The sequence below is a fragment of the Pseudomyrmex gracilis genome, unplaced genomic scaffold, assembly GCF_002006095.1.
Source record: "Pseudomyrmex gracilis isolate BER0280 unplaced genomic scaffold, ASM200609v1 scaffold_277, whole genome shotgun sequence".
NCBI lineage: Eukaryota > Metazoa > Arthropoda > Insecta > Hymenoptera > Formicidae > Pseudomyrmex > Pseudomyrmex gracilis.
The window spans coordinates 1-19,259 of record NW_018020861.1 but is presented as its reverse complement, the minus strand read 5'-3'; the positions used below and the strand labels follow the sequence as shown (position 1 = coordinate 19,259).

At 42.5% G+C, this 19,259-nt stretch overlaps 1 protein-coding gene across 1 annotated transcript in view; it reads right to left on the bottom strand.

Moving 5' to 3' along the window:
• Positions 1-17,715, bottom strand: part of LOC109859670 (amphoterin-induced protein 1) — an 87,898-nt gene extending 70,183 nt beyond the window's left edge. Inside the window, exon 1 of the mRNA XM_020438140.1 lies at positions 17,672-17,715. The gene's annotated coding sequence lies outside the window, so the exon portion shown is untranslated. The remainder of the gene's footprint in view (positions 1-17,671) is intronic.
• Between the last annotated feature and the right edge of the window lie 1,544 nt (positions 17,716-19,259).

Sequence of the window (19,259 nt, the reverse complement as noted above, 5' to 3'; positions counted from 1 at the left end):
GCCGAATTTGCAACTCCGACGAATTTTTAGGCAGTCGACCTATATTCGACTTAGCACGTTTTTGAGAGATGTGTCTTCGGTCTGTGCGCAAACGGGCCCCGCGTGCTCGACAATCATCGGCGAAAGATTATTTGTCTCGCTGGGAAAAAAAAAAAAAAAAAAAAAAAAAAAATAGAAAAAACACGCGCGCGCGCGCGATATTCACGTTTCGCGCTCGTTTTGCATTCCGACGAGATCGCTTCGCGCCACGTCGACACCGAACTATTTAATTTTTATCGGCGCGCGATGACCGATCGAAATACGAGTTTTTGCCGAGGGCGAGAACGATCGTGCCGGGCGAATAATTTCAATTGCAAATGCGAGTCTCGTGATTGATACCGCACGTGGATCAGTCGGTCGCGTTTCCCAGTGAAATCCCGATGGGCGCGCGCTCGCGCGCGCAAAGACCGCGCCCTACGTGTAGATTTGACGCACGCGAGTATGAATAAATTCATAATGCTGAGAGTAATGCGTGGCGCAACGGGGCAGCACTTTATCGCGGTCGCCCCTTCGCGGATAAGATTTCGTGGATAATAATATTCGGCTTGTGCGCGTTCCACGAGCGTGTGCATATCTCTCGCGTGAGAGAAAGAAAGAGATAGAGACGTCGTGCACGCGCGCGACGTATCCCCGCGGGGTCTTTCCGTCTCTCGTCATTTCTTTTCTCTTGAGAGGGACTCCACGTAACTCGCCTCGCCGCTCGATTGAGTATGCAGTGCGCACAAGTCGGAGAGACTTGTGCTGCGCGGCAGTACATCGCGCCGCCGCCGCATCCCCGGCACCTAATTCCGCGAATCCTGTAATCTTCCGGACTTTCAAATATGTATACACATATACCCCGGAAACATACGTGTACACCGCATTCGCACATGCGCGCTCAAGCTACTTGCGGGTAGCACACGCGCCGGAGAGACGCAAATAATTCGAGATCAAAGCGGAAAGACGTAGGGTAGACAAGGCGAGGAAGACTTGGCGAACGTTAACCCCTTGAATTTACCTAACGAACACCCGGTGCTCTTCCAAAACCCTCCTAATATTTAAACGTCTGCGTTAATATTTTACAGCAAATAATGACTCCGCAGTCATTTACGAGCGATTGCTTGCGCGAAACTCGTTTGCGCGCAATCAAGGATTTAAACGCGATGAGACGGCATTTACGTTTCCGTTTTCGCGATATAGTTGTTAAAGTAAATAAAACGCAATTCAGATATGTAAACGCGGGGGCAACTTCAAGGTGTGTATCTTACCACACGTACACGCACACACACACACACACATATATATATCCCCGTAGTTTGCGTCTTTCACTTCCCGTTGCGTTCCGTCGACCGTGCAAAATTTACTCCCCTCTCTGAATATCGAAATCGTAACCGCGCGCGCACATCACCGCGAGTTACAAAAGAATTCATCACAGATCTGTTTAACCCTCTTTCCCGCGTCTTGAAATAAAATGCTCACTCCCTCCCTCCCTCCTCCCCTTATATTTTCCATTCGCACGTACACTCACTCGTCTCGGCTTTGGGACCGAGTTAAAATCCCTACGATAGGCGAAGGCACTCCGCGCGTTTACGGTCCGTGCGAAAAACTTACATACATTTTTACTTCGGCGAAAAGATGCGGCGCTCAGACATTCAGCACTTCGCTCGCATTAAAATATTTAATTCAACAGGAGAGATGTATCGGCGGCTACGTGTTCTCGCGTACCAACGTACAAGTTGAAACTATTATCGCGTTACGAGATACACGCGGCGAGATACTCGTCAAACACACACACACACACACACACACAGAGCGCGAGTGTGAATATATAAAAATCGTTTAAGAAGAACGTATAAATATCAATTTGAAAATGACCAAACATCTCCTCGATGCGAAAAAAAAATGCATCGAGCGAGACGCGCGCGTCTATCTCGAGATCCTTTTCTTCGCGCGACAAACAAAGTTTTCGCGAGCCCAAAAAAATTCTTTCGACTTTCGGATTGCCACTTTGCGCGTTCCTTCCCCCGATCTAATGCAGCGCGCATCAAGAGTACGTCGATGTCGCTATCAACAAGTTGAAACAACTTTTTTCGCAACTTCCGGCATGTAAAATAGGTATCTCGCTACTTTCGGTCCTCTTAGCGCGTTAGGAGAAAAAAAAAAAGAGAGGCGCTTCTTTTTTTATCGATGCTTCTGGCGTCACGGCTGTGTGTTTTCGCCGGGAAAACTTGACGGGGCGACTCGACCGTGTCGTCGACCTCCATCAACTCTCTCCGCGCCCGCGCGATCGTAAATTCGGATTAAAGATTCGTATCTCTCTCTTGTCGAGTGGATTAAAGCGGGTTCTCTCGCGACGAAGCATAAATTCGTCTCCTCTGCGTTATGAGTTCCTATTCCGCGAGGAATATCGATTCGCGTTTATCTTCTCGACGATTCTGTCAAAGAGGTTTCTCTGATAACGGCGAAAAGCGGATTTCTAACGAGCTCTCTCGCAGAGTTCGTAACGTTCTGTAACGGGCAACAGTTTCGACGTTTCTCACGCGGGAAGTGTGTGTGTGTGTATGTGTGCGACACGGTATTTGCGCGTCGCGCATCTGCGGAATGCCGCTATTCTGACGTACGTGCCGAGCGAACACGAGGCACGCAAGTGAACGGTAAGCAACACGACGCGACGCGACGCGACACGTTGTCGTCGTCGGTTGTACTCGATTCCTGCAGGAGCTACATCATACGCAACCAACAGCGGCCGAATAACGCCGGTTGTAACACGCTCGGGCCACGTGCGCATAATCGCGTGCGGTACCGCACAAAATGTAATTTACGGATACAGGAGGGGGGGGGGAGGACGAAAACACAGGCCGCGTCAAACAGATACCCCCGTCGCGACGTTGCTACGGAAGATGCGCGCTGAGCAGATTGTTGAAATTCCCAAATGCGAGAGAAGAGAGTTCTCCGCGGCCCGGAGGCGGAGAAACGAGAAATCCCGAGCGGAGAATGAAATTCGCGCGCCGCTCGTTCTTTATTCCCGGATTTTCCGGCCGAATCGACGCGCGACGCGATGTGTGTCAAAAGTTCGTTAAGGGATAAAGAATAAAGAATGGAGGATTTGCGCGCTACAAGAGAGTAAAATAGACGGGAGGAAGAATGTGTTGATTAAATATTAAGAAAAGAGCCAGATGAATAATCTCTCTCTCTTCATACAATATTACTGCCGTTGTTTTTTTTTTTTCTATTTTCGGATTTTGAAATTTTATGCTCTTTACGCGCTGTTGATGGATATTTCCCTTTTTATCACTATTTTCTTTTTTTAAAAATAAAAAAAAACCGAATAAAACTTTTTCTGAAAGAGACGGCAATTTATGACTTTTCTTGTCGAAATGAATAAAAATCCTTTCGAAAAACGTGTTGTACACGACCGTCCCAGTCGTCGAATAATACAGATTGTGATGTAATTTTTGAAAATATTTCACATAATTCCGACTTAATCACGTTAAGAGTTCGCGACGCGAGAGGCAAGTTATCAAGATCAGTGGGAATTTATATCGTTTCCCTGAATTTTCTTCGCTCGCACTGGCTCATGATAACTGATTATTACGAGAAGATATTTCCATTGCGGAAGAGATGGGTTCAATATCGCTTATCTCGATTTGTCGAGGTCTCAGGATTTTTATATTCGAGAGAGAGAGAGAGAGAGAGAGAGAGAGAGAGAGAGACACACAGAGAGAGAGAGAGAGAGAGAGAGAGAGAGACGATTGAAATCGACTCTTACCGGCAAAACGATAAAATCTACATTTTCATGTAGAAAGTTTGCTGTTATTACAAAACTACCGAGCGCGATTATTGCCGCGCCGCCGCCGTCGTCGTCGTCGTCGTCGTCGTCGTCGCCGGAAACGGAGAGCGAGCAAAGCGCGAAAATTAGCCACGAGGATTTGCGTAGCAGCTGTATTTAGTTTCGACAAAACAGTTTTGCCGCGTCTATAATCGCCCGGAAATCGTGTCTCATGCTGCGGAAACTCTGTTTTTAAGAGCGCTATTATTAGAGAACGAGCGTAGCTGCAGACGCGCAAATCTCTTCCGCGAATAGATTCTGCAAGTCTGAAAAGGTTTTTGATTTAGCATTAGTTCAGAGAGTCCGCGCGAATATACAACGCGCCAAGAACCAATCTATTTACCTCCTCCCCATTCACGGTTTAACGCTCGATCTTGCGGTTTGCATTTTGCATTAATCATCAGGTTTGTAAAAGGCGATGTCATTTCCATCGTTTGAAGAAATTGCTCAAATTGCGCGTCGAGTGCATTTTGCGCCAACTATTTGCGTGTAACGACGGCAATAACGGACGGTAACTAAGAAGAAACGCGCGCGTTCGCGAAGAGTGCTCGATTCTTTTTTTTTTTTTTTTTTTCCTGAGAAATTCGAGCTCCTTCAAGAACAGAGGCAAACTTCATGAAGGACGCCACTGATTACGAGCAATTTAAAATTGATTACACCTTTAGGAGCACCGCACCTAAAGAGAAGGGAGCAAGGAGAAGGTCTTTGAATGGCAATAGCGACTTTCGGCCCTCGGGAAATCGAACGCGCGAGTACGCGCTCGGACACAAAGACCTCTCTGTAAGATTATAGAGTCTCTCAAAACCGGGTCGACCCGTTGTTATGAGAGCAAGATCGTTAACGTTATAATGACACAATTGATAAAAAAAAAAAAAAAAAAAAAAAAAAAAAAAAAAAAAAAAAAAGACTGGACCGCGTCTACGTGGATCATTGGCTTGATCTAAGAAAAGTCGAGCTCTTTTATTACGCGGATCGGAAATTCTCAGATAAAATCACGTTACGTGTGTGTCCCGCAATCACTTCCGTCCTCTGCTCGGATAGACGTTCATCTATTTCGCTATTGTTGCGCTATTATTACAGAAGCTCCGCTTAAAAAGTTTAATTCGAAGTATCTCGAAATATTTTTTTTTATTCTCAATATTTCGATGTAACAAATAATAACAATGCACATTCAAAATTGACTTATCTTGTTACGTTAACGTAATCACACATTCTTTCGCATAATCACATCCCCCGTCTCTATTCTCGACTGTACAGATATGTGTAAGACGACGCGCGCGCGACGAGACGAAATGAATTTCGAAACGCGTTCGAAATGATTTGAAATGCACGGGGCGGCTTCTAACCGCACAATCGCTGTAATTCTGTCAAAGAATGCCGGACAGAGAGAGAGAGAGAGAGAGAGCAAGCGAGCGATATCCGTATCTGTAGGAAAAGCGATGAATTATTAATTGCCTGTTGCGCCGATCGCGCGGCAGTAGTGATCGATCAAAACCAGTGTCACTCGTCAATGGCGTGGAATATCCAGCTCGTCGTTCAATCCCCCGCGATTTCCATCGCGGAAGCTGCGAAACATCTCGCCAGGTGCGCGCATATGGCGCATTGGGTCACGGTACTCTCTCCCCCCCCCTCCTCCTCTCTCTCTCTCTCTCTCTCTTTTTTATTTTTTGTTATCTCTTCCTAACACACGGCGCGAACAAGTACAGAAAGTCCCGGACCGGCGGATCTGGATTCCGTTATCGACGAGATAAGCCCGCGCGAAATCGATGCGCAGCACCGGTATCGACTCGTCTGGATGCGCTTCGATGCATTTCGCGATGCACACTCCGGAATCGCGTCTCCCCTTCTCCTATCTATCTCTCACTTTTTTTCTCTCTCTCTCTCTCTTTCTCTCTTTTCCTCTTGCGCGCGCCCGAGAGTCCTTCCACTTTCTTCCTTTCCGCTTCTTTACTCATCCCCTTCCGCGATTCTCTCTCGGGCTTTCGGCATCGACCGCGCCGCTGTCGATTCTTTTATAGTACATCAAGTCGTTTATCTTCCCCGTTTGCCCGGGTTCTCACCGCTGCTCGGGTTATACTATCCGACGATCTGTGAGGACAATGCGTCACATATAATTGGAAAAGTCAGGATTAACGCCATCGAGAAGAGCAAAACGCGGACAGAGAATCTAATGCGTTCCGGATGTCTTCTATTTTCACCCGCTCTCTATCAAGTGATAATCCTCAGAAAAGCGACTGAGAAGTCTCAATTGTTTTTTTTGTTTTTTTTTTTCTACCTCACTAATGCGTATTATTAAAGCAGAAGAATTGATCGCGGTTTTTTTGTTTTTTTTTTTTAGGGAAGGAAAGATATTTAATAAAGTTTGAATTTTATAACGCTCTCTCGACATAATGAAATTTGCAATAACATTTAACGATGAAACGATAATAAATGGCGAGATCAAACGGTCGCGGGAAAATACGTTTCACACACGAATGATCACACAAACGTGAAACAGTAGTTTCGTTACAAATAAGCGACTATATAAAATTAAAAAAAAAAAAAAAAAAAAAAAAAAACCGTTATGTAGCTAAAAATAAAAATACACTTTCTTTAACAAGAACACGCAAATTTTGCACTGCAATGTGGAAATAAAAAACATTTAACAATTTGCGGTTACGATAAAAAAAAAAAAAAAAAAAAAACACTCTAATAAGTAATCAGAGTCTTTGTTATTATTTTTATTGTTGCGCACAAACCAATGGAAAAAATCTTTGTGAGAAGAAGTTGAGAACCGCGGCAAATGTTCTTCCACTTACTTCTCTCTCGAAGACCCCGAGGTCAATGAATCGGGCACTGCGTTTTCTTCGATAACGACCACTTTTTTTCCCTTTCGAGGAAGATGCATCGTACGAGATCTCAACACAAAGACGCGACATAAAGTCTTGCTTAAAGCTCGCTATGTAACGCGAACGATCCGAGAAACGAAATATCATTCTTACGGGGGGGGGCGTATCGCGCTTCGCACTTTTCACGGTAACGACACTTTAACGAAAGTGTAATTAGATCGCGCAGAAACGATTGTAGAAAACGATTGTGCTCTCTCGCGGAACCTGATTTCACGGTCCTTCCGATCGTATTTCCCGATTCGACGATTACCTTCTCGCGAACCAACTTTTCCGACCTCGTCGGCAAGCGGATATCTTGAAATTTCCATAAATTAAAAAATTTCTCACGTCGCGATTCGCGCGGACAACTTGTTTCTGCCCGCTCGTATTTTCACACCGCGCGAGTTATAATGACGTATTAATTTGTGTCATCGCGTGTTGAGTGACTAAAACTGTTTTCCTCTATAAATTTTGTATCGTGAGAAAACATTAGCGTCGTGACGATGCGAAAAGGATAAACGGTAACGAAGACGAAACGCGCTTATAACGAGGAAAGAAAGCAAAATCCAAGAGACGAAAGGTAACCGCACCCGGAGACTCCCCGGTGCGGTTGCTCAATATTTATTCTCGGCCTGGACGTCAACTGTTACGTCGTTGTTCATACACACGAGACACACATACGAGAATGACATCCTGTCGTTTAATCGATAATCCGGGCCGACTTCTCCTCGTCCGGTCTCTTAAAGGCGTTGCACTTCCGATCAGCAGAAGAAAGAGCTTCGTGCGCTTATCTTCTTCGTCTTTTTCTTCTTCTCCGCGCGCGGATCGAATAGTCCTGATTGTCCTGATTGTCACGAATGTCTTAGACGCGCTCTCGTTTCGCCGACGTCGTGTTTTTACGACGCTTACGTAATGCACGGAGTATCATCTCGACGTTTCTTCTTCCTCTCTCCTCGGGATATTCCATCCAAGTTTCTTCCGTCTCGATGTTTTCTTTTTCAAATACGATCATTGATTTACGAGACAGTATCGTAATTCCGAGAGAGAGTAGTACGTTATTTTATTGCATTATAAAAATAAATATCCGACTCGTTTGGAAGAGCGGCGGAACGAAACGAGTGGAAACTTGACGATTCACTCTCTCTCTCTCTCTCTCTCTTTCTCTCTCTCTCTCTCTCTCTCTTTCTCTCTTTATTCCTCCCGTCGAATAAAAATAAAATATATCCCCCGATAGAGAACATTTTGCACGCGTGTTACCGAATCCGTTATTTTCCGTGCGCGCGACAATATAACGACGAGAATCGCATTGACAAGTCCAGCTAGTTGCTGTAATGCCCGCGGCAGATGTTCTCTCCTTCAGTTTTTATATATACACAATACATACACAATACATACACACATACACACACACACACACATATTGTAGAACTGTCTCTCTCGCTATCTGGAATTTATTGATTAACGCTCCCGGCCAGTCCCGTGCATTACCCCTTTACACCATTAAGCATTACGGCTGTCACTTGCGAGTTTTAAGGCGATTTCGTCGGATCCAACCGCGTTTCGCTTAATCTTTTTTAATCTCCTTTAGAGCTCACCGTAGATCGCCTGGATGCGTTAGCGATCTCTTGCGCCTGTCATTACTCCATTTACTACGCTTCGTATATTCTTGACGCAATATAACCGCGATAACGTATTTATTATAGCAAGACAAACACAACGCTATATAAACAATTGCTATCGAATTCGCGTTTGTTTCGCGCGATCGTAAAATATCGCAATCGTGTACCTATTTTGTAAAAAGAAAAAAAAAAAGAAAAAAATGTATAAGCGAGTTGCGCGTTTACGGCAACTCGCGTAGTAAACCTGCGAATGTCGATAATCCAATCGTCGTAAAATGTTTAATAACGCTCTGTAATTTCATTGCAATTAGCAAATTCTCATATATTATACCGATGGCAAAGTCAACGTTTGTGGGATTAACATAAACGATGGCATAATAACTATAATAGCTGCAATATTGTGTTCTTACAAAACACAAACGATTAGAGTCACATGGAATTAATGTGCGCGAAGAATTTCAGTACCTGTATTAATTTTGGCACGTATGTGATATAATCGCGATTGGATTGGTTCGTCAACATTTATCTGTTAGTTTACATACAAAAAAAAATATATATATCCACAGTAAAATATCTATAACTAATATGCGGAAAATATACACGCGCGCGCGCGCGCGCATGTGTTGTTTCCGTGAAAAATTCAAATAAAAGTTGGAAAATTGAAAACTACGACGGTATATCGGCCAATACCACGCGTGCCAGACGCAAAAGTTGGTGAACGCGAATTTTCGATATGAGACATCTCAGTCTCCGCGTAGTGACGTAGTGAGCTGCCAAGTATGATATACCGGTGTTTATACACGGGTGAAGAGAGACCCGGGGTAAGACCCCCTCGATATCCTTGTTGAATTTCCCGATAGATCAGACGTGGATTAATGTCGACACCGCGTCGGTCTCTTGCGCACGTTTCCGCCACCTCCGTCGGTCGTCGGATAACGCGAAAACGCAAGAGATGGACATTTGCGGAGAATTTTCAACTGCGCAAGCTACATTTAGCAGAGAGAGAGAGATAGAGAGAGAGAGGGAGAGAGAGAGAGAGAGAGAGAGAGAGAGAGAGAGAGAGAGAGAGAGAGAGAGAGAGAGAGAGAGAGAGAGAGAGAGAAAGAGAGAGAGATCAATCCGCGCCGGGGTTACGTCCGCGGACGGACTGCTGTGATTGCAAATATCCTTTCGGCGCGCTGCTTGGAAATGGGATTTTCAGGGCACGGGGCGGGCTCTGCTGCAATATTCTTTTGCACAGCTTTCGATCGGACGTCGAAACGGACGGGCGAAAGGTATACGCGCGGCGAGTCGACGAACGTATGTACGTATATATACACACGCCTCGTATTTTCGTTACCGCAGCGATCAAAGATCGCGAAAACGCGTCGCGACGAGAATATATACATAGGTGTATATTTATATACGACACGAGATGGGAATTGAGATGCGCGCCGAAGTCGAGCGTAATATATCATAAAAGAGTGTTATGCGGAAGAAATATTTGGGATATTTGCGAAATGCCTTCCGGAAAAAGACTTGCGCGCGCGCGCCACTGTCGAACATAAGACGGATGTTCGTGTTTCGGTTTTTCGAAATATTCCAAATATAAATCTGTCACGCGTCTCTGGTCAAAATTCAATGAAAAAAACAAAAAAAAAAGAAAAGAAAGATTACGAAGCATCAGAGAGTGAAGATTAATAACAAAACAAAACAAAAAAAAAAAAAAGAAAGCCAAAGCTATTTCAGGCTCGCGGCGTAGCGCCGAACAATATTCGGTCGTAGCATCCGTTACACAGAGGCGCCTATATCCATATGGAAAATCCGCGAAGCGTTCCTTTGACGAACACGATATTCACGTGAAAAAAACCAGGTACCACAAATATCGACTGAAACGGATACAACGGGTAGCAAAAAGCGCGCGCGAAGGGCCGCGCGGATACGAGCGCGCGGCGCGGCTCTTATCGTAACCCCGGATACGATTATTGCCGTTCATACTCCGTGCTCGATGCGACAGCGAGAGCACTGAAAGTGCGCGCCGCGCGGTTTCGTTTTGCGAGAGAGCACTGTGAGCAAGAGAGAGAGAGAGTTTTCAGCAAGAAACATTATCCCCCCATTCCCTTCACCCCCCCGCCCCCTTTTCGCGCGCACGTGAGAAGCGCGAAAAAATACGTTGTAGTTTTACGAGACTCTACGAGAGCGCGTTTAAGGAAGGCGTCGACGCGACGCCGTTTCTAACCCCGTTAGCGGGGTTAGCTATTGTTATTTCGTACCGGGCGACTAACGCGCGCCCGCGCGCGTTCTGCTCCCCCCCCCCCCGCACGTTATAAAACGCGTGCGGAGATATAAATTTGTGTTCTTACTTTATACGCACGGTGTTATTTTTGCCTCGCGCCACCGCGCCGCCGTTTTCTCTCTCGTAGCCGTGCGCGTTGTTCGTGAACGGCGCCGGTATCTTTCTCTCTCTCTCTCTCTCTTCGCGGTGCGCGAAGCCTGTTGGAGTGGAACGCCACAACTCTTACGGATACTCGACGTTCCACCTCACGGTGTTCCCTGTCCCTCCTCACCGCCTCTCACACGCCGCGCACTCTCTGCATTCCCGTCTTACGACGAGATGGTACAATTTTTGTTTAGCATCCCCGCGAACTATTTCACGTTTGTCGCAGTAAACCGGGAAGATTTAAGGTAACGTGTCCGCGTTACGTCTCAAAATAAGCTTGACGAAAGTAGATGCGCGAAATAAACTCCGTAAAAAAAGTTACAACGGAAAGCGCGTTCGAGAGATATCAGAAAATGTAGTGTCGAGCGCGTCTCGCAACACGAGCAATCTGTAATTCCGTAATTCGGCAGAACTTTTTGATTCGTTTCTTTTTTTTCACGGCATGTTTGCTATTAAAAAAAAAAAAAAAAAAAAAAAAAATGTACACAATAAATTTGTTCGAGTTAAAATTCAAAATTCAGCGCGTTTGTGATAAACGCGCGAATGAATTGAGAAATATCCGGGCGACTCTCTTAAAACACGTTTCTTAAACGCGCACCGCGTGTCGTTACCTTTGAATTACAGTCTTGTTCTTGAAATATTGGCTCCCGAAGGCACGCGATGCTTCTTTTCTCCTTAGCTCTCGCGGCTAGGAGGATCGCGCAGTCGATCGATCACGGTTACGTAATCCTCCTGGTCAAAAGATATTATACTCCGGGAATTTATTACGTCGCGCGTTTCGTGGCGCGTACCCAAAGGGGAAAATGAATAATCCGATCTGGATAATCTCCCTTCGAGTCCCTTTGACGGGGAGGAGGTCACGAGTCGCGCACTCGCGACAAATTCGATAACACTCGAGCTCCTATTAGCAGCGAATGCTAATGAACTCGGGGCAGTTTTTTGCAGATTCGCACCTCTTCTCTCGCGTCCGTTCTCCTTCTTTTTCTTCTCGCCGTCCTGCGTTTTGTCGCTCGTTCCGTACGATTCTGTGTGACACGCCGCCGTGCTTTACGAATTTATACACATATACACCACACAGGAATGAGTAATATCTGCTTTGCATTTTTGTGCGTGATTTTGTCAGTTGATGTTACACTCAGCGTATTAATAATGCAGAGCACGCGAACCGAGTTTATACGCCTACGTCATCGAAATCGTTTTTTATGAGAGAATTATTACGCGCGGAATCCGAAAACGTTGTTTTGCACGTGTCGCATACATGCGGCGACCGTTTCGCTTCGGCGTGACCGGCGATAACAAAATTTGTCCATGAGTGAAATATCGAAACGGATAAAGCACCAGAATCTGTTAATGTTGCTGTCGCGTATAACGATATTTTAATTTATTTTCCTTTCCTTTTTTATCACAACACAGGAAAATACAACGCGCGCGACAATTGCGTTGCGTTCATGGCATCACAGAAAAATTACAGCGAGATATATATTTGCGGTTAGCTTTGTTAATCAAAATTAGATGAAAGCTTCGTCTTCATTAAGCAAATGTTCGGCGCGCGGCTTGATACTATATATATATAGTAGCTTGATAGGATCTTGTTGTTTGCGCGCCAGCTTCCCAAACGAAGTTGGCTGACAAAGAATTTCGCTCCGCATTGCGTTTACAACTTTGTTGGATAACTCTTGTGTTCCGTTGGAAACTTGTTAATAGCGCTATAATAATCGTTGGTTGTGCTGGTCAACTGTGTGCTGTTTCACTTACAGCAGTTCGCAAATGTGTGTTTTGACCGAGAAAAATTTTTTAGCAAGATTTCAGTTTTTTTTTTTTTTTTTTGTTTTTCAATTTTTCACAAATATACATTTTCAAAAATAGATCCGCGACAACAAATGATAAGATATCGTAAGAAGAGACGTGTCTCTCTTCCTTTTATTCCTACATCATCTCGGATGACGGCCGCGCTGATGAAACATCGCACAATCGCCCGGCGAATCTCGGCGCGATTCGTATTGCGAAAGGCGAAGATAAAGGGAAGAAATTTCGATGGGGGGAGTCGAAGACGTCGTCGGTAGCAGACAATAACTCGCGATCGGGAAAGTCGACTGCTTCACGCTGTCTGCTACTCGATATTCACGCGAAATGGAACGCATCGTGGCGGGTGCAATCGTTTTCAGCGGCATTTCGCATCTCCCAGAATTCAATACCAGAAGCTACCTATCTATGCCACCGGGCCGACAAAGTGGATCATGATAAAAAAAAAAAAAAAAAGCTGAGCCAGTATAGAGACTTTTGAGGGTTTCCATCGCGACGAGCGTGTTGCGCAAAGTGTCGATTTAAAAAAAAAAAAGAAAAAAAAAAAAGAACGCGATAGCAATCCAGCCGTAATTGGGACAACGTCATACGGCGCTCTACGCGCCAGCTGCATCTTTTTTTTTGTTTTTTTTTTTTTTTTTTTCCCCAAAGCTGCTATCTCGTGGTCGCTTTCACCCGTTGATAATACCACGTACGCACATACGAGCGTCCCAATCGCGATGATTAATCTTAACACCTCGCGCGGTAAACTCACACACGGTGATCGCGCGAATTACTACGCGCACTATTTGGACGATCTGTTTTTATCTGTACGAAGAGATTATGCTATATTTCAAAATGTAACGTTTTCACGAACGAATAGTTCACTTGGAAGAAGCAATAAAAAATTGTCGATTAGTTTTGTTAGTTACGCGGACGAATTACGTACACACAAAACGATGTGGAAAACGCCTCGCGAAATTGATAACAAATATTACATCGCGCATTCAATATTTACATGTGTTAAAAAAAATATCGAGAGTGAGGAAAGCTCTCCAAGAACGTCGTACCTCAGTTACGACCAATTTCGATGATATCGCGCGCGATCGATCTATATTATAAAATTTTCTCGGATTTGTTATACTCGCCGTATTTTACGACCTGAACAAATAGTGCAACGCGATGAGTATATTTTCCCTTCCCGCGTAATATTATATATATATATATACACACACACACATACATGCGTATATATGTATCTGTTTCTATAATATCGAATTTTCGATAGATAATAACGAATGTGAAACTATATTTCTATATTTAGGCACTACGTTAAACTGAGGATCTAATAACACAACAAAAGTTTCATCACATTTTAAAAGTTTGATATTGTATATCTTGAAAAGCACATATATATACAATGATCTCTCTACTTTTTCATATGAGATTTTCACGTTCCATTTACAGAGTTGATCAAAATAAATGCATTTTCATTGCATTGCTGAATTATAAATGTTGAATAAAAATTTAAAGTGAGAAATCTCGTTGAAGCATTATTAATTTCAACTTAGTTAAGTGACTATTAATAATTCGATATATATATATATATATATATATATATATATGTTTGGACGTATGCATATTTTATCGCAATGACACATTTTGTACATCGATCGCTGTGTATAATGTAAATATTTTATTGAAAAATATATATTTTACTTTTCTTTTTGTAATATTCATTACGATATATCATCGTGTTATCGTATTTGTCAAGTTACAACTTGCGCGAGAGATAGCCCAAGCCAATAACATAGGAAATATACAAACACATGCATATTCCAAGAGAAAACTAACGTTGTAATCGAAGAAAAAGAAATGAAACAAAAAATGAGAAGAAAACTATGTTGTGTACGTCTTATTGATTTCTTGATGTTTGCAAAGTTTTGGTTCTTTGTTCCACAATATGTGGAACTCCCCGGTCGGTTTTATACTTTGGCGAGTATATATTGATATTGGAAGAAGGCAATTGTGTACGTCTTTTGACAAAGACAAAAGTCGCCGCCACCGCCGAGTATCGATCCCCTCGACGATATTCTCCCCCGAGCTGCACACGAGCGAAAAGAAGTGTCCGCGAGATGAACTTTTCGTTATAATAGAGCCGTCGAAAAGGATTCGAGCGGGGGAAGGTCTGTGACAACAAGTGGCGCCGTAACGAGCTTTTTATAGCGACTGCGAGCGTACGTGTGTGTGTGTGTGTGTGTGTGTATGTTTATGTGTATGTGTATGTGTCACTCCTCTCGTGTGCAAAAACGTGACTTTCTCGAGCGCGTGCCTGGCGAACTGACTCGCGCCTCCTTGACCCGCGAAAACAGCTTTTGACATTGTTTACCATCGTCGGAGTTATATATATATATAAGGTATAAGACCGACCTGTCGTCATAAATTGGGTTATCACCGCGGGATCGGAGCGAAGTATTAACGACTCTTTCGAACAAGAAACGTACACAACAAAGCCGACGTTTTCGTGATAATTGTTGCCATTAGCGTGCGAACCGGCTCTTTCATTCGGGGGTTACGCGCGGGACAACACACACTGTGGATTTTCGTGTTCGGAAAATACTCCAGGATATCTTATCTAGCGTGAAGCGCGCGAGTTTTTTTCCAAAACATTTCTATAGTATATTTCTATAATGTCGGAAAAATAACGAAAGCCAATAAGTATATGTGAATACGGTCAATAAGAGCCATTCGCTGGATGTTTTTGCAGTAATATTCGTGTATATGTATGTACACATATATATGTACACATATATGTACGTGTTCATGTGTAAATCTTACACGCGAGTTTTTTGGATTGAAATTTCAATCCTAAAAATCATATAGGATGCTAATTTTGTTTGTTTTTTTTTTAATATTGCAAAAAAAGTTGTTTTTTGCAATATTTTAAAAATTAATTAGGGAGGTATACGGGGTCTCTCATATATGAGATGCAAAATTAGCATCCTATATGATTTTTAGGATTGAAATTTCAATCCAAAAAACTCACTTGTAAGATTTACACGTGAACACGTATATATGTGTGTACATATATATGTATACAAATATTACTGCAAAAACATCCAGCTTTTATTGACCGTATTCACGTATACTTATTGTTTATTACATCAGAGCCTTATATAGATTCTATTAATTGATAACGAAAGCAATCCTATTGGTGAAAGACTGTGTGTTTTTCTGATACCTTTAAGAAAAAAAACTCGCACAACTTTACGCGCAACGTTATTTCAACAATATAAAATAAAAATTGTGCTCAAACTTTGTTTCTATTTCAAGACGTGTTGGCGCAAAAGAAACAAATAAATTTCGTATTGTATAATCACAGTGAAAAAGCTTTTCATTGCAACGCTCGTGAACGCGAACTTATAACTTTTGGATTCGTTAACCGGTTAACCGATAAATTATCATACAGGTAATTTAATTCCAAACATAGTCTATCGACAAGCAATAACGAGAGAGATATATATTTGATCGTTTGTTGATCAAAACCGAACTCAAATTTTCATCTCAATTTACAAGTCGGCCATGTTACTGATTGCAAATGTAATCGCTGTAGAAAAGTTTGCGCGAATTGCGCGTTAAAATTCTCAATAGCCGCGTTCCGTTGAATGCGCACACACGTCGTTGTGTGCAACCGCGTATTTATATTATAATCGTCCGCTGAAGCGTTGCAGAAAGGTGTATTGTGTTATACGCTGAAAAATGCAGCCAATGAGACGCATTATTGTATTTCCGTATTTTTTTTTTTTTTTTTTTTTTTTTTTTTTTTTTAGATACGCTACTTACGCTATTTAAAGCTCCGCAATAGAAAAAAACGTGGATAAAAAGCTTGTTGCAAAGAGTATTCATTGTTTTAGATGGGTAAACCGATGCGGATGTACATATACTTGTCTCGCAGAATCGTAGATTTGAAATGCGCAAACAAAATCGTAAAACAAACCGCGGGAAGCCGAGAGGCGAGAGCTAATAGTTATTCTGTTCAAACGAAGCTGAAACGAAGCTAAAATATCGTCGAAACGAAGCTGCTGCTCGTTTCGACGATATTTTTCCTCAACGACGCGATGCGGAGAGAGTGTATTTCCTACATACACGAATGTGCAATGTGCATTTGTGTAACGTCGTTCTAAAAGTTGCATTTCAATTACATGTGCAGCCGGAAAACAGACAATTTAATTAAATCACTAACACCGTGATTGTGTGTTTTGTTTTATGCGCGATGTGCTATCGCGATGCATCGCGAGGAGGAATTATTTCGCGGGACTCGAGGCAGCAGACGCTGCCCTTCCTGTAAAAATACGATAATATTTTCGCGAAAAAGAACGCGGACGATGAGTCAATCAAATAATATACCGGTTCACCAGTTAACAATCTGAATGTTATAAATCATCGTTCACTATAAGAGGACCGTGACGGCGTAAGGGTCGAGCTGACAATCAAAGTTAGACTGGATATCGACGGATGCTCCATAAATAAGCTTTTTTTTATGCCGTGACGGCGATTGCTTTCGGCACTTTATCGGATATATCGTCTGGCACAACATGCGGGCGCAGAACTGACAATTCTGACTGAGAAATGACATTTGAATTATTCACGTTTGATATTTTTTCTTTTTTGTATATACATGTATGTGTATATATATATACATATATATATACATACATATATATATATGTATGTTTTTAGATGCCTTTTTTATCTAACCGTCGCCGCAAGGAAATTACATTTCGCCAAAGAACGGAAACATTTCCGGAACAAATAGGATTTGTCACGTTGAACGGGTTCATATTGACGGCAATGCGAGCATATAACGTCATAAAGAGAGAATTTGCATTTCAATTTTTTCCACGGAAATCGAAAAGTAAGTGACGTGTGTACGGCAGATTTTGCCGCAATAACCTTAATATTATATAATAATGATACAATTCTCATGTGTGTGTGTGTGTGTGTGTGTGTGTGTGTATAATGCACACAGTCGCGCGCGTTTTGCACCTCTCTCGTGAATTTTTATGTTTTAAGTACGATATTGCGATGTGTATTAAGAAAAACAAGATCACAAAAAAACAAGACTTTTTCGACATACCTGTTTGTACCTCCGTTCTTCCACCATGACCCAGATATTCATCTGCAGAAAAGAACAAAGAAACATTTAAATAAAAGATGACAAAAAAACACCATTCAGAGCGTATATCATTTAAATATATAATGCACAACATTACAAGATAGCGCGGTATCACAATTTCGCGTTGCATTTTCTTGCGCGTCGGATAAACGCGCGCGCGCGCGCGCGCGCGACCTCGTATATAATATAATTATAATCCGCCTTTGCAAACCTCTCGTTCTTATCAACAAGGCATCTAAACAATAGCTTTCATAATCGTCGACAAACAGCCATAGAGCACGAATATTAGCAAAATATCGAATATCTCTCGCGACGAGGAATATTGAAGTATCATCCTCTCGTAAATACAAGGGAAAGCGCATTTCGTTTTACATGCAAATGGCAATCCCAACGCCTGTGAAATTCAAGCTACTGTGACGCGCGTTGCAGTATATACTATCTCGTGATGTAGAAAAAAAACAAAAAAACAAAAAAAAACAAACAAAAAATCCAAGGCCTCCTCTTTCCTTCTTTCCATTTTCTTCCGGCTATTATCATCGAAAGCGGATTCAGGTACTTCGGCGACTTTTAGCCAAGAATTTATTATAATCGCATTCCGAACGTCTTAGAGCAACGGCTGCAAAGTACCTGTTCCGAGGAGGGCTGATTGAAACTCCGAAGGAACATTTGCCTCGTCGGGAAACTTCGAGGCCAATCGTCGCAGATAAATCGGATTTTGCAGTTAACGGTTTCCTTAATTACCTATCCGTCGCCCCATCGCCCCCTAACGTCTTTGTAATAAAGAGCATCGAAGTTTCTCACTTGTGGTGCGATATATATATATATATATATATATATATATATATATGTATACATATATATATCTTCACTTTGTAATAGAATCGCATCAATGCGGTTTCAGCGCCGTTTTCATTCTTGTCTAAAGTAATTAAGACGACGACCGAACTTTTCCCTAACTTTTGTCTCACAATCTTTGCGACTAATTAAAAAAAAAGAAAAACAATGTTTTGATAGCACGTATACATAAGATTTGTTTTAATATTTATAAACCGCGAGAAATTATTAATTTTCTTCAAATCAAGAGAAATCATACGGCTATACTGAACAGGTTGCAAGATGTTTCGCAGCCTGTTAAATTATCAAATAAAGAAATTTCCAAACGCGCGTTTTGACTTAAGTCATACTTAAGTGGGTATTTAATTTGACTGTCAATTACAATATGTTTTAACGATAAATATAAATTAGAAGTTAGTGTAGGTCTCAAAGAATCCTATATTAAAAAAAGCATTTGGACCGAGAAGTGCACGTTTGGAGTCGAATATATCGCACCTATTGTTGCCTCTTTTCCGCGTTGCCGATTGGTTAGTTGGTTGATCGAGCCGAATCGAATCGGGATCACTGACCTCGGCCGCGCGATCGCGGCGGTGTTACTGACTTCGGTCACGTGATTACGGTATATATATGTATAAATACATATATGCGTATCTGTTTGTATTATATATAGATATAGAATATTACATATATACTATATATGTAATATTCTCTGTTT